We start from the raw sequence: 12324 nt of genomic DNA on the forward strand, positions 1-12324 counted from the left end.
GTAAAGACAAAAGGTATTCACTTTGAGGTGCATGGAGGCACTCATTTTCTTTTGATTTTCCTTCCGTTGTCATCGTTATCATCCCAAAGTTGAGGCATGTCTAGCATGAGTTGTACCAAAAGCTCTGTAATATAAATCATTGACTCTTGCACTAGCCATCCTTTTGCCATGCTATCCTCTAGTCTAGATTTTTGTTACACACCCTTTCAACCCCTTCATAAATTGTTCCAAGAAAAACATCCACTAGCTATGAAAAGTTCATGCATATGCCACTTCATTTGCCAAGTGCACGAGTAGATGCAATTGGATATTATACTTGTTGGAAATACCTTTTCAATCAAACATATGACTTCAATACCTAGAATTCTCATTTCCTAAATGGATGATTTCTTTCCCTATTTGAATGATATCAACTTGCATTTATCCATTAGATAAGCGATGGAGCTAGCTTTTGCAATGAAAATAGAAATTAGACATGCCAATACTAGACCCTTCGACATACCTTACAAATACACTGAGCTTGTTGATGGCATCCGATACATCTTTAGTACTACACTCCCGCAAAGCAAGTGGAAGCACATATTATAGTAACAATAATGTGTCAAAAAATTTAAAACAAGAGATCAAAAACGTTTTGAAATCAAGTGGAAATAATGCTACCTATATCATTTTGTGCCAATCATACAACTTGAGACCACTTAGTTTTCCATTAGAATATAGGCACCCTTTAAGTTACGTGTGTATTTGGTTGGGCATTCCATACCCATGATAATAGTTTCCACATATGTCTCTTCTACTTTTTGTAGTGCCCATGGTGCCTTTAGTAAAGTCACCTTGCCTACACGGTTCTGTTTTGACTAGAAGGCTCATTTGGTTCACATCACTCTCAAGCCATCTCATGCTTTTGGGCTCTCTCTATCCCCAATCACATGCTTCCATACATACTTTTTGTCACATTTTTGAATATATGCATTAGGTCCAATAGTGACTTTATGTTGCCTCCAATAAGTAAGAGTGTAAAGTATGGAAAGAACCATTTATAAAAGAATTTTGTCCAGATTATCATAAATGCCTGCTAAATGCACCATTGATTGGTTAGAAGACACTCTTGAAGATGCCACTCGAAGAGGGGAGATTGTGACCGATATGGAGGAGGAATTTGCATGAGGTTGTGGTCTAAAGGTATATAATCATGTTGCTTTTATTTACATTCGTTTATAAACTTTTTGTATATGTTAACATGGAGAATCCATCACCCTTATAGTACGGTTCGTTCAATGCAATATGGGCATATGGTAATCACTACAGAGTAGAGAAAATTGGTGTAAAGGGAAACACATTTGATTGAGGAGTCATGGCCAACTTTTTGCAAGATAGTAGAGTAAGTGTGAGGGATACAAATCTCATCGCAAGGAAAATAGATTATGTTGGAATCATACAAGATATTTTGCAAGTGAATTTTAGAAAATTTCAAGTATTTATATTTGATGTGAAATGGTTTCAAAGTCATCTTCAGATGTGCTCAAGCTATGTCAGAAAGGATCCAAGTGGGTTTTTTGCCATTAACTCAGCAAAAATTTGGGATGACCTTACTGACACATTCGTGCTACTCACGCACTACGAGCAAGTAAGCATTTTTCTTATATGGAATTATTTGTCCTTTCACTTCATTAAAGCTTGCATGAACATATCATGGATTTTTGTATTAGGTGGTCTTTCAACATGATCGAGTGGACAACCAGTGGTGTTTGTGATTCAAGTTGCATCTAGAAATCGGCATGTCTTTCAAGATGTGGAAATAGAGAATGAAATGGAAGACCAAGAAATAGATGGGTTGGAAGCTTGAACTTCTGATAACCCTTCTACTAGAGTTTTGGAACGTGAAGATAGCTTCAGTTCCTTAGAGGGTTTCTTAGACATTGATTTCGGGGACCTCGATCTACATGCTAAAGATATGTGAGACCTGGACACGGATGATCGAGAGGATGAGCATCATACTCACGATGGAGATTCCAGTGAGGCTTCGATTGATTAAAGGACGAAGAGCAAAATTGATACAATATATTTTTATTTGTCAATGGATTTCATTATTGGAAGGTGTTGGGTTAAATTCACCATGCTAATGTGCTGGATAGTTAATGCTAATGTACTTGCAAAAATTTTGACGCTTTTATTGACACTGTGTATTTCCTAGAGAGATTTTCAACGCTTTTATCGACGCTTATATTGACGCTTTCTTCAAAACTTAATGCTTATATGGATGGATAGGATTTTGGGAAAGGTATTGTGACACATGCCCATCTTAACATGCATCTTATACCTATTTCATTATGGATCATTGGTAGAATTATGGATTGGAATTCTTGCAAAACTACTCCACTAATGGAACATTAAGGATCCCTATGGATGGAATGGCTTGGAGACACATAGAAAAGAAGTGGCAAGAGTTTGGGCCTTGAGCCTCGACATTCATGTTTTGGATTGTGGTGTTAACGCATTTGGGCATCGGTCCACATCTAGTGGTAGTCACAATCTACAATATTCCTCCATGGGATGACCATAAAGAAGGGGCATTTGATTTGGTGCTCATTGCGCCATGCAAGCATAAGGTGAAGAATATAGATGTGTATCTAGTCCCTTTGGTAGATGAGCTGCAAATTTTATGGAATGGCATGCAACCTTATGACAGTTTAAAGCCTTTGGGCCAATGTTATTTTCAAGTAAAAGGCTTTCTAATGTGGATAATACATAATTGTCTTGGCTCACAATTGCTTAGGGTACAAAAAATGTATTCCTCTCAATTCACCATAATCAAGTTGTGATTCGCTGTGTTCTTATTGACTTCTCAAGAATATTTTGGATAATTCTTACCTCTTTTGGCCCTTCGCCACGCTTTTCTCCTACTTTTCTATCCTTTCTTTTTGCTCTTTCTTCTTCATATCGTTTGATCCATTTCTCCATTTCTCCACAATTGTAAAGACAAAAGCTGTTGACTTTGAGTCCCAAGGAGACTCTCATTTTCTTTTGCTTTCCCTTCCCTTGTCCAATCTCTCCTACAACCTATGGGTCATTGCTATCATCCCAAATTTGAGGCATGTCTAGCATGAGTTGTACAAGAAACTCCGTAATGTAAAACATTAACTCTTACACCAACCATCCTTCTGCCATGCTTCCCTCTGGTCTAGCTTTTTGTCTTACATACCCTTTCAACACCTTCATAAACCATTCCAAGAAAAACATCCATAGGCAAATTGCTTGCATATGCCACTTCATCAACCAAGTGCACAAGTAGATGCTATTGGATGTCCATGATACTTGTTGGAAATGCCTGTTCAAACAAACATATGGCTTCAATGGCCATAATTCTGAAATGGATGACTTCTTGATTTCTTTTGATGATATCATCCTGCATGGTAACCATTGGTAAGCAATGTAATTAACCTTTGCAATGAGAAGGGAGATTAGACATGCATTAGCAAACCCATTGAGATATGTCACAAATACACTAAGCTTGTTGATGGCATTTGATGCATGTTTAGTACTTCATCCCCACAATGCAATTGGAAGTACATACTACAGTAACAATCATGTGTTAGAAAAATTGAAACAAGAGTTCAAAAATGTTTCCAAATCTGCAAGTGCATGGAAATAAGGTTACCTGTATCACTTTGTGCCAATCATGCGACTTTAGACCACTTAGTTTTCCATTCGAAGTAAAGGGTGGTTAGAGCATTGTTACCATAAGTTTTTTGTTAGATATCGACAGTTATTTTTACGGTATTACCAATGCAAATACCGATGGCAATACCGATGCTTTTTGGACTCTGATTGCATAGCATACTCCCACTTGTGTTGATCCTCGTGCATCATAGCCTCCATATAGGAAGAAGGCTCCTTGCAATCAGTAAGCATCACATAGTCCGCCCCTGGAACAAATCTCTCAGGCGGTCTAGACACTCTAGATGAGCTTCTCAAGGGCATTTCAGCTTGTTGTCCTGCTTGCATAATATCAGCCACATTTGGCTCATCATTTTTACCAATAGAGGATCTGTCATATGCCCTCGATTGTGTACCTATGGCAGTACCTGGGGGCATCATTTCCTGCACATTTAATGTATGGACAACTTGCTGCCTATCAACATAAGCGGGTGGATTCACATCCTGAAAGTGATTCTCCTCATTTCCACATCCCTCATGGGTGTCTTATGCATCTTCTTCTCATTGAAGACTGCATCATGGCTTCGTATGATCTACTTTGCTTCTGAATGCCAAAGACAATAGCAAATCTCTCCACTTTCACCATAACTCAAAAAGATGCATTTCCTAGACTTAGGATCTAGCTTCTTCCAAAGCTCTTTTGGCACATGTGCATATGCCTCACAACCAAATATATGCAAATGAGAGTAAGAGGGCTTCTTGCCACTCCATGCCTCTTTAGGAATACCACCATGCAAACTCTTACTAGGTGATCTATTGGATCATGTGCACTGCAGTCTTCATTGCCTCAACCCTAAAACCACTAGAAAGACTTGCATTGGAAAGCATACATTGCAACCTTTCCTGAATGGTGCAGTTCATCTTTTCTACAATTAGATTTTGTTCTGGAGTATGAGGGGATGTGAGCTCCCTCTTAATCCCACGTGTATCACAAAAATGTTAAAAGTCATGAGAGAGATACTCTCCACCATTGTGAGTCTGTAGGCATTTAAGCGTTCTACTTGACTGATTTTCAACCAAAGCTAGCCATTTCTGAAATACCTGGAACACATCGCTCTTCTAAGCTATAGCATAAGCCCACACTATCCTAGTTGCATCATCAATGAATGTCACATAGTATTCAGCCTCACCTAAGTAGGCATGGGGCCACATATGTCTGAATGCACCAAATCATGCCTATCAAGCTCTTTCTTTCCCCTTCTTTTATGGGATGATTTAGTCTTCTTCCCATAGAGACAGTGCTCACAAAATTCAAAATCAAAAAAACTCGAATGCGGTACATAACCCAAATGGCATAAGAGTTTCATTCCATTCTGGCTCATGTGCCCCAATCGATAATGCCACAAAGAAGTACTTGGTTGCTCAGTTATTGCAACAACATGATCAGAGACCCCTGATGCACGTAAGGGATACAATGTCCCACACTTAGCACCCCCCTTGCCAAAACCATAGAGCCCTTCTGAAGTTTCCAACCCCAAAAGTGGTATGAAAACCAGCGTCATCTAACTGACCTCTGTTGAAATAAGACTCTTGATTAGCTTAGAAATATGTCTCACATTTTTCAAAGCAAATGCAGACCCATTTGCAAAAGAAAACTGTATGTCATCTGCTCCCAATATGTCACATGCATAGTTATTTCCAAGATGCACACAACGTGTCTTTCCACTATCATAAGTGGAGAACCATTCCCTATGGGGAGTAACATGGAATGAAGCACCAGAATCCAAAACCCAATCCTTGGAATATGCATCATCTGAAGTGGTAAGCAAGTCTGCTGGTAGATAGACATGAAGAGAATGTCATTGTCACTATTATCAGTGACTGCATTGATCTCATCGATCTTCATTTTTCCTTTGTCATCCCTTGGACTATCTTCCTTCTTATTTGCAACTAAATTTGCATTCTTTTTCTTATCCTTTTGCTCTCTTTTTAGCTTTTCATGTGTCCCTTCTTGCCACTGTGATAACACTCAATGTTCAGTGCCTTGGATTTGCTACGAGACTTCACTCTTGGGACTTTGCCTTGAACTGTGATATGCCCCTTTGCACATTTAAGGCCACATCCTGCTTGTTGCCATCCATAGACTTCTGTCTAATCTCCTCATCCAACAAGACACCCACAACATCATCAAACTTTAGTACTCGACTAGGTGCAGAGCAACTGACAGCTGTACAGAAGGTATCCCATGAGGATGGCAATGAACACAAGAGAAATATTGCCTTAGTCTCCGCATCAAAATTCATCATTTGAGCTTGAAGCTGGCTGAAAATAATATTTAATTCATTCAAGTGAGAAACAATGGAGACCCCTTCCTTCATCTGTAGCCTAAACAACCCCTTCATGAGATAAACTTTGTTAGAGGCAGTTTCCTTCTCATAAGTGGCACATAATTTCTTCCACAAATCTTTCGTAGTCTGCTCATTTACTACTGTGAAATAGACTAACTCTACAAGATGAAGTCTAACAATAGACTTTGCTAATGCATCCAACTCATTCCAATCATCTACAAACATATCTGCAGGCTTAGCTCCAATCCATGCCAAAGGTTTAATCTACTTCTTTTGAATAAGCACATCCCTTATTTGTTCTTTCCATAGAGAAAAGTTTGTCCCATCAAACTTTTAAATGCTGAAAAACTCCTTTTCAAACATGGAAGAGGATGCCATGATGCGAAGAAACAAAATCCCAAATGCTAGTACCTGCAAGAGAGAAATCACACCAAATACCAAGTGCACCCAAATGTATATGCCAAAATGGAAGGTAATATCATCAAACCTTAAAGGCTCAAAGCATCAAGATGCATTTGGCTCATGTGCATATACTGTGCATCCACATGAGCAAATCTGACCCAAAAGAAAATGCCAATTGCAATGGCAATCCCGATGCCTATTAGTGCCAAAATACCTCAAGCATAAATGTTGTCCATGAGCATATGCATCAACAAAATCTCATCCAAGATATCATAGCACAACCCAATGCAATATGTCAAAGCTGTCCCTCAGCATAAAATAGCATATGTGTGCTAAACGTCCATCAATAAAATGTCCCACAAGGCAATTTGGGCATATCAACACATCCAATAAGGATTGTAATTCATCCAAATGGTCTGTAAAGCATCCACTGCAACCCATGAATGAGCACACAACTCAGAAAACTACTAGAATGATTTGCATAAGATATATCCAAAAATCACAGCCCCATGGCAATGATCGCTAGTGAAAATAGAACTTGAGATGCCTTAAAACATGGGCATCACTACATAATCAGACTCAGCAAGACAATCTGCAAATATCTCTCTTCTGTTGGAACTCCAAAATCCCAACCAATGAATGGGAAACAGGGAGTCAACCCTTGCAATTAACCTATCGTCCAAAAATCAAAGGTTTGAATCTTTGAATGGAAATTTGACAAAGAAACATATGATTTGGTGCCTTAGAGAGACGGAACTTCTAAAAATCTCCACAAAATCATGCAAGAGTTGGCAAGTAGGGGTTTTTGGGCCTCCGAAATGCAATGGAATAGACGGTTTTGAAAATTATGGTCCCAATCATCGGGTCCAACATATGGTCCCATTTGCAATACCTTCAAGGCATGTTTTTGTATCATCATAGAGGAAGCATGGAAAAAAACATGGAAATGTTCATTCTTGACCATCTAATGGCCATGATACTTTGCATGGACTTTAAACTCACCTATTTTGAGGCCCATGCAAAGTATCATGGCCATCGGGTCCCATTTGCATGGTGAGAATACCTTCAAGGCATGTTTTTGTACCATCATAGAGGAAGCATGGGCAAAAATATGGAAATGTTCATTCTTGCCCATGCAAATGGGACCCGGTGGCCATGATACTTTGAACGGTCCTTAAACTCACTTAGTTTGAGTCTCGGGCAAAGTATCATGGCCATCGGACCCCATTTGCATGGTGAGAATACCTTTGAGGCATGTTTTTGTACCATCATAGAGGAAGCATGGGCAAAAAAAATGGAAGTCTTCATTCTTGACCATGCAAAAGGGATCTGATGGCCATGATACTTTGCATAGGCCTCAAAATCACCTATTTTGAGGCTCATGCAAAGTATCATGGCCATCGAGTCCCATTTGCATGGAGAGAATACCTTCGAGGCATGTTTTTGTACCATCATAGAGGAAGCATGGGCAAAACCATGGAAATGTTCATTCTTGACCATGAAAACAGAATTTGATGGCCATGATTCTTTGAAGAGGCCTCAAAATCACCTAGTTTGAGGCTCGTGCAAATCATCATGTCCATCGGGTCCCATTTGCATGGTGAGAATACCTTCGAGGCTTGTTTTTGTACCATCATAGAGGAAGAATGGGCAAAAACATGGAAACGTATATTCTTGACCATGCAAATGGGACTTGATGGCCATGATACTTTGCATAGGCCTTAAATTCACCTAGTTTGAGGCCCGTGCAAAGTATCATGGCCATCCAACATTAGTTTCCCCATTTACAAATCCCTACTCCTTGTTATTAAGTCTAAGGAGCATTATGTACTTATAAAAACAAGGATTTTGGGTTTGCAAATGGGGAAAATGATGTTGTGTAGCCATGATACTTTGCATGGGACTTAAAATCACCTATTCTGAGGCGTGCACAAATTATCATGGCCATCCAACATCAGTTGTCCCATTTGCAAAGTCCAACTCCTTGTTTTTTAGTCTAAGGAGCATTATGCACTTATAAAAACAAGGGTTTGGGGTTTGCAAATGGGGAAAATGATGTTGTATGGCCATGATACTTTACATGGTCCTTAAATTACCCTATTTTGAGACCCGTACAAAGTATCATGGCCATCCAACATCATTTGCACCATTTGCAAATCCCAACTCCTTGTTTTTAGTTTAAGGAGCATTACACACTTATAAAAACAAGGGTTTGGGGTTTGCAAATGGGAAAAATGATGTTGTATGGCCATGATACTTTGCATGGGCCTTAAAATCACCTAATTTGAGGCGTGTGCAAAGTATCATGGCCATCCAACATCATTTGCCCCATTTGCAAAGCCCAACTCCTTGTTTAGGGTTTAGGGTTGGGGAAAATGATGTTGGATGGCCATGATACTTTGCACGGGCCTTAATCTCACCTATTTTGAGGCCCATGAAATTTGATCCAACCCTAAACCGTAAACCCTTGTGCACACCCAATTGTATTCCCACTGACATGCACCCTAAAGTAAGGCATCACGATAATCGAAGTGGAATAACACCTTGCTAGAATATTTGCACCATCATTATGTAAAGTCTTGTTAAGTTTGGTTCCATGACGACCATCAGTGCACAACTTTTCCATGATGGGGCATTAATCCAAACTGCACAATATTTTAGATTCTTGAAGGTGCGATTAAAAAATAGTACAAGTGCCCACATTCAAAGGCTCGCTACATCCCAAAATTACATTGACCCACGTTTGATTATCTAATTTACCACTTTCTCATGAACTGCAATTGAATCAAACAAAAAGCTTAAAAAAAAAAAAAAGGTTATGGTAGATATTTGTTTTTAAAATGTGATTAGTATTCTCGATGCTTATATTGACACTATTATCAATGCTGTCAGGACCAAAAACACCTACTCCCCCTATTCTACATCGCTTTTCTCACTCAAAGACCAAGCTTTCCTCACACGACTCTCTCCCCTTCAAACTTTGCAAGCACCTCCCTTCCACTTCTTATGTCATCAGAGGCACTGCGGGCAGCAAGGAGAAAGGCAGGAGACTCTTCAAAGAACGTGCATTTCTAGTTCTAGGTATGATTGTACCTATTTTCTCTCCTCCTTTCAAATCTTGTTTTCTGTGGGTTTTTTCCTTGTTATCTACATGTAAGAGGAAAAGAAGGGTAGGAGGAGGGCATGGGGAAGAGAGGGGCCTGGGATAGAAAATGAAATTCCCTCCCCCTCCCCTTTCTCTCCCTTTTCCCTCTCTCCCCTTTTCCCCTTCCTCTCTTCCCCTTCCAAGCTCTTCCCTTTCCTCCCTTTCCTGTCTTTCTCTACTTCTCCCCTTTCCTCCCTTTCCTCTATGTCTCTCCCCTTTCCTCTTCTCATGGGTTCTTTTGTTCAGTGATTTGTGCAGGCTTGCTTTTGAATGTGGTTCACATAGAAAGAGCCCCGCCTAACTATTGAGGTAAGTGCCAGTTTCCTATTTCCCCTTCCCCTTTTCCCTTCCCCTTCCCCTACCCCTTTCCATTTCATGTGTCTAGAGGTGGATGTTTACAATGAGAAGGAGACTTATGTGTAGTTTCTTGAAGGGTGGGACGAAGCCTCGAAAGCATATGCACACAAGTCTTCTTCTCTTTGTAAACATCCACCTCTAAAGAATATGCTCAAACCTCCCCTTCTCTCCCTTTCCCACCTTTTCCCCTACTTTTTTCCTCCTTCCCTATTGTTTCCCTACTCTTCAATCATCAAAATGCCATTTGTCAAGTTTTGTCCAGATGTCAAGTTTTTTTCAATCATTAAAATATATATATATATATATATATATATATATAAACAGAGAGAGAGAGAGAGAGAGAGAGAGAGAGAGAGGCAAGGGAGGTAGGGAGATAGAGTTATATATATATAAATATGTATGTATATATATATATATATATATATATATATATATGTATTTTATACATACATACATACATACATACATACATACATACATACATACATGTATGTATGTGCATGCATGCATATACATATATATGTATGTATGTGCATGCATATATATATATATATATATATATATATATATATATATGCATGTATTTATACATACATACATACATACATACATGTATGTATATGTATGTATGTATGTGCATGCATGCATCTACATATATATGTATGTATGTGCATGCATATATATATATATAGATAGATAGAGAGAGAGAGAGAGAGAGAGAGAGAGAGAGAGAGAGAGAGAGAGAGAGAGAGAGAAAGCATGCTTGTGTGCATGCACACAAACACCCCTCTATAAATGCTCTTGCATCATTCCCCAACATGCGCTTAAAACTTTGTAGGTTGAAATTGACCTTTAATTTGTTGCCAAACCCCAAATCCGAGCAAATGACTAGAAAGAGCTTAAAATTTCGAGTAATTTTCTTTTTGAATCACCTCAATGCATCAAAACTTATGAAAAGTTATGACCCTTTGAAGTTTTGGCTATGTTTATGTGAAAAGGGAAAAACAAAACAAAGACTACGTGGCATTTCGGTTGCCGAATTGCCATGGGGCATCGAATGGACACGTGTCTATTTGATGCCATGTGGCACTCAATGATAAAGGTGGCTATGGTGCTATCTCATGAGCATACATCGAGGGTTTGAAACCCTGCCCCATAGCCATGGTGGATGCCCAGAGCTTTCCAAAATGTCGAGATAGATCTAGAGGGTTTATACCTTCTTTATGTTCAAGTGTATTTACATTACAATAATGCACTAGAGGGGCCTCATTAACCATATAGACCACCAAGACACCATGAGGGGTTTGAGCCATATTTCCAACCCCCCCCCATGGTTCACAATCCACGAGTGTGAGTTAGTTAGCCAATCAAACACACTGATGACCCAATCAGGACAAAATCATCCAATCAGATTTTGACCACCCACATAGGGCACAGCCAGTAAAACCATGGCAACCACCACCACAAGGCATGGTAGACTAGCCAAAAGTATGTTCTAAAGTATGTGATTTTATGTTTCTTTGTGATCAAACAAGTTCTTACTGTGAGTACTTAGTGGTTCCTTGGTCAACCACACCCTGTGTGATATGGATCCTTAATCAAGAGAGAGTGTTGAGAATCAGTTAGCATCCAATACCTTATTGGGGCTATGGCTAGGGTGGATGCACTAATAGACATGGAAACTCAGATTAGAGTGATGAATGATGAAGACACACTAGAAATAGAGGGTATGTTTGTGACTGGTAAAAGTGTGGAAGAATTGCAATTTGAAATAGCACTTGTGCATAGCAGATATATTTCCTTCAAACTTTGAGGATTGGGGGCCAATCGAGTGCTTCTTAGGTAAGTTTAGTGTCATTCATGAGGATTTCACAAGGCAAATACATGTGGAGAGAAGTCCTCTACTTTCAAATAGAGAAATATCTATTGATATAATGCCAAGTACATCACTCTAAGGACAACATCAGGCTATGACCATCTTCAATGCATTGCACTTGCAGCATGGTGGGGACACAAGAACAGTGCAATCATACAAGGAAAAGTTGCAAAGGATGTGGGCATGGGCCATGAAGATTACATTTGGCTCTAAATGGGTAAGGTTGTATTGGTTTATGCCTCTACACATTTTTGCTTCTTATTTTCAAAATGTCTAGATGGGTCATGCAAGCGCCTACATGAGAACCTTGAGGAATTGCTTGGGGTGAATTGGGGAAGTAGGTCAGGTGAACAAAAGGGTTATCTATTTCAATGCCATATATGAAAGGACGATGTGGTTGTCAAGTACCACATCTCTTGCCAAATTTTATATTTAGCTTTGCAATATAGGCGTTGGAAGAAAACAAGTGGCAATTGGCTCCCCCTTGACTCTAATGATGATGATAATATAGGGGCAAGTTTTTGAATTGATTCTCATGT

This window comes from Dipteris shenzhenensis, chromosome 4, assembly GCF_047967505.1.
Source record: "Dipteris shenzhenensis isolate YYH24624 ecotype China chromosome 4, Dip_SZ_1.0, whole genome shotgun sequence".
Lineage (NCBI taxonomy): Eukaryota > Viridiplantae > Streptophyta > Polypodiopsida > Gleicheniales > Dipteridaceae > Dipteris > Dipteris shenzhenensis.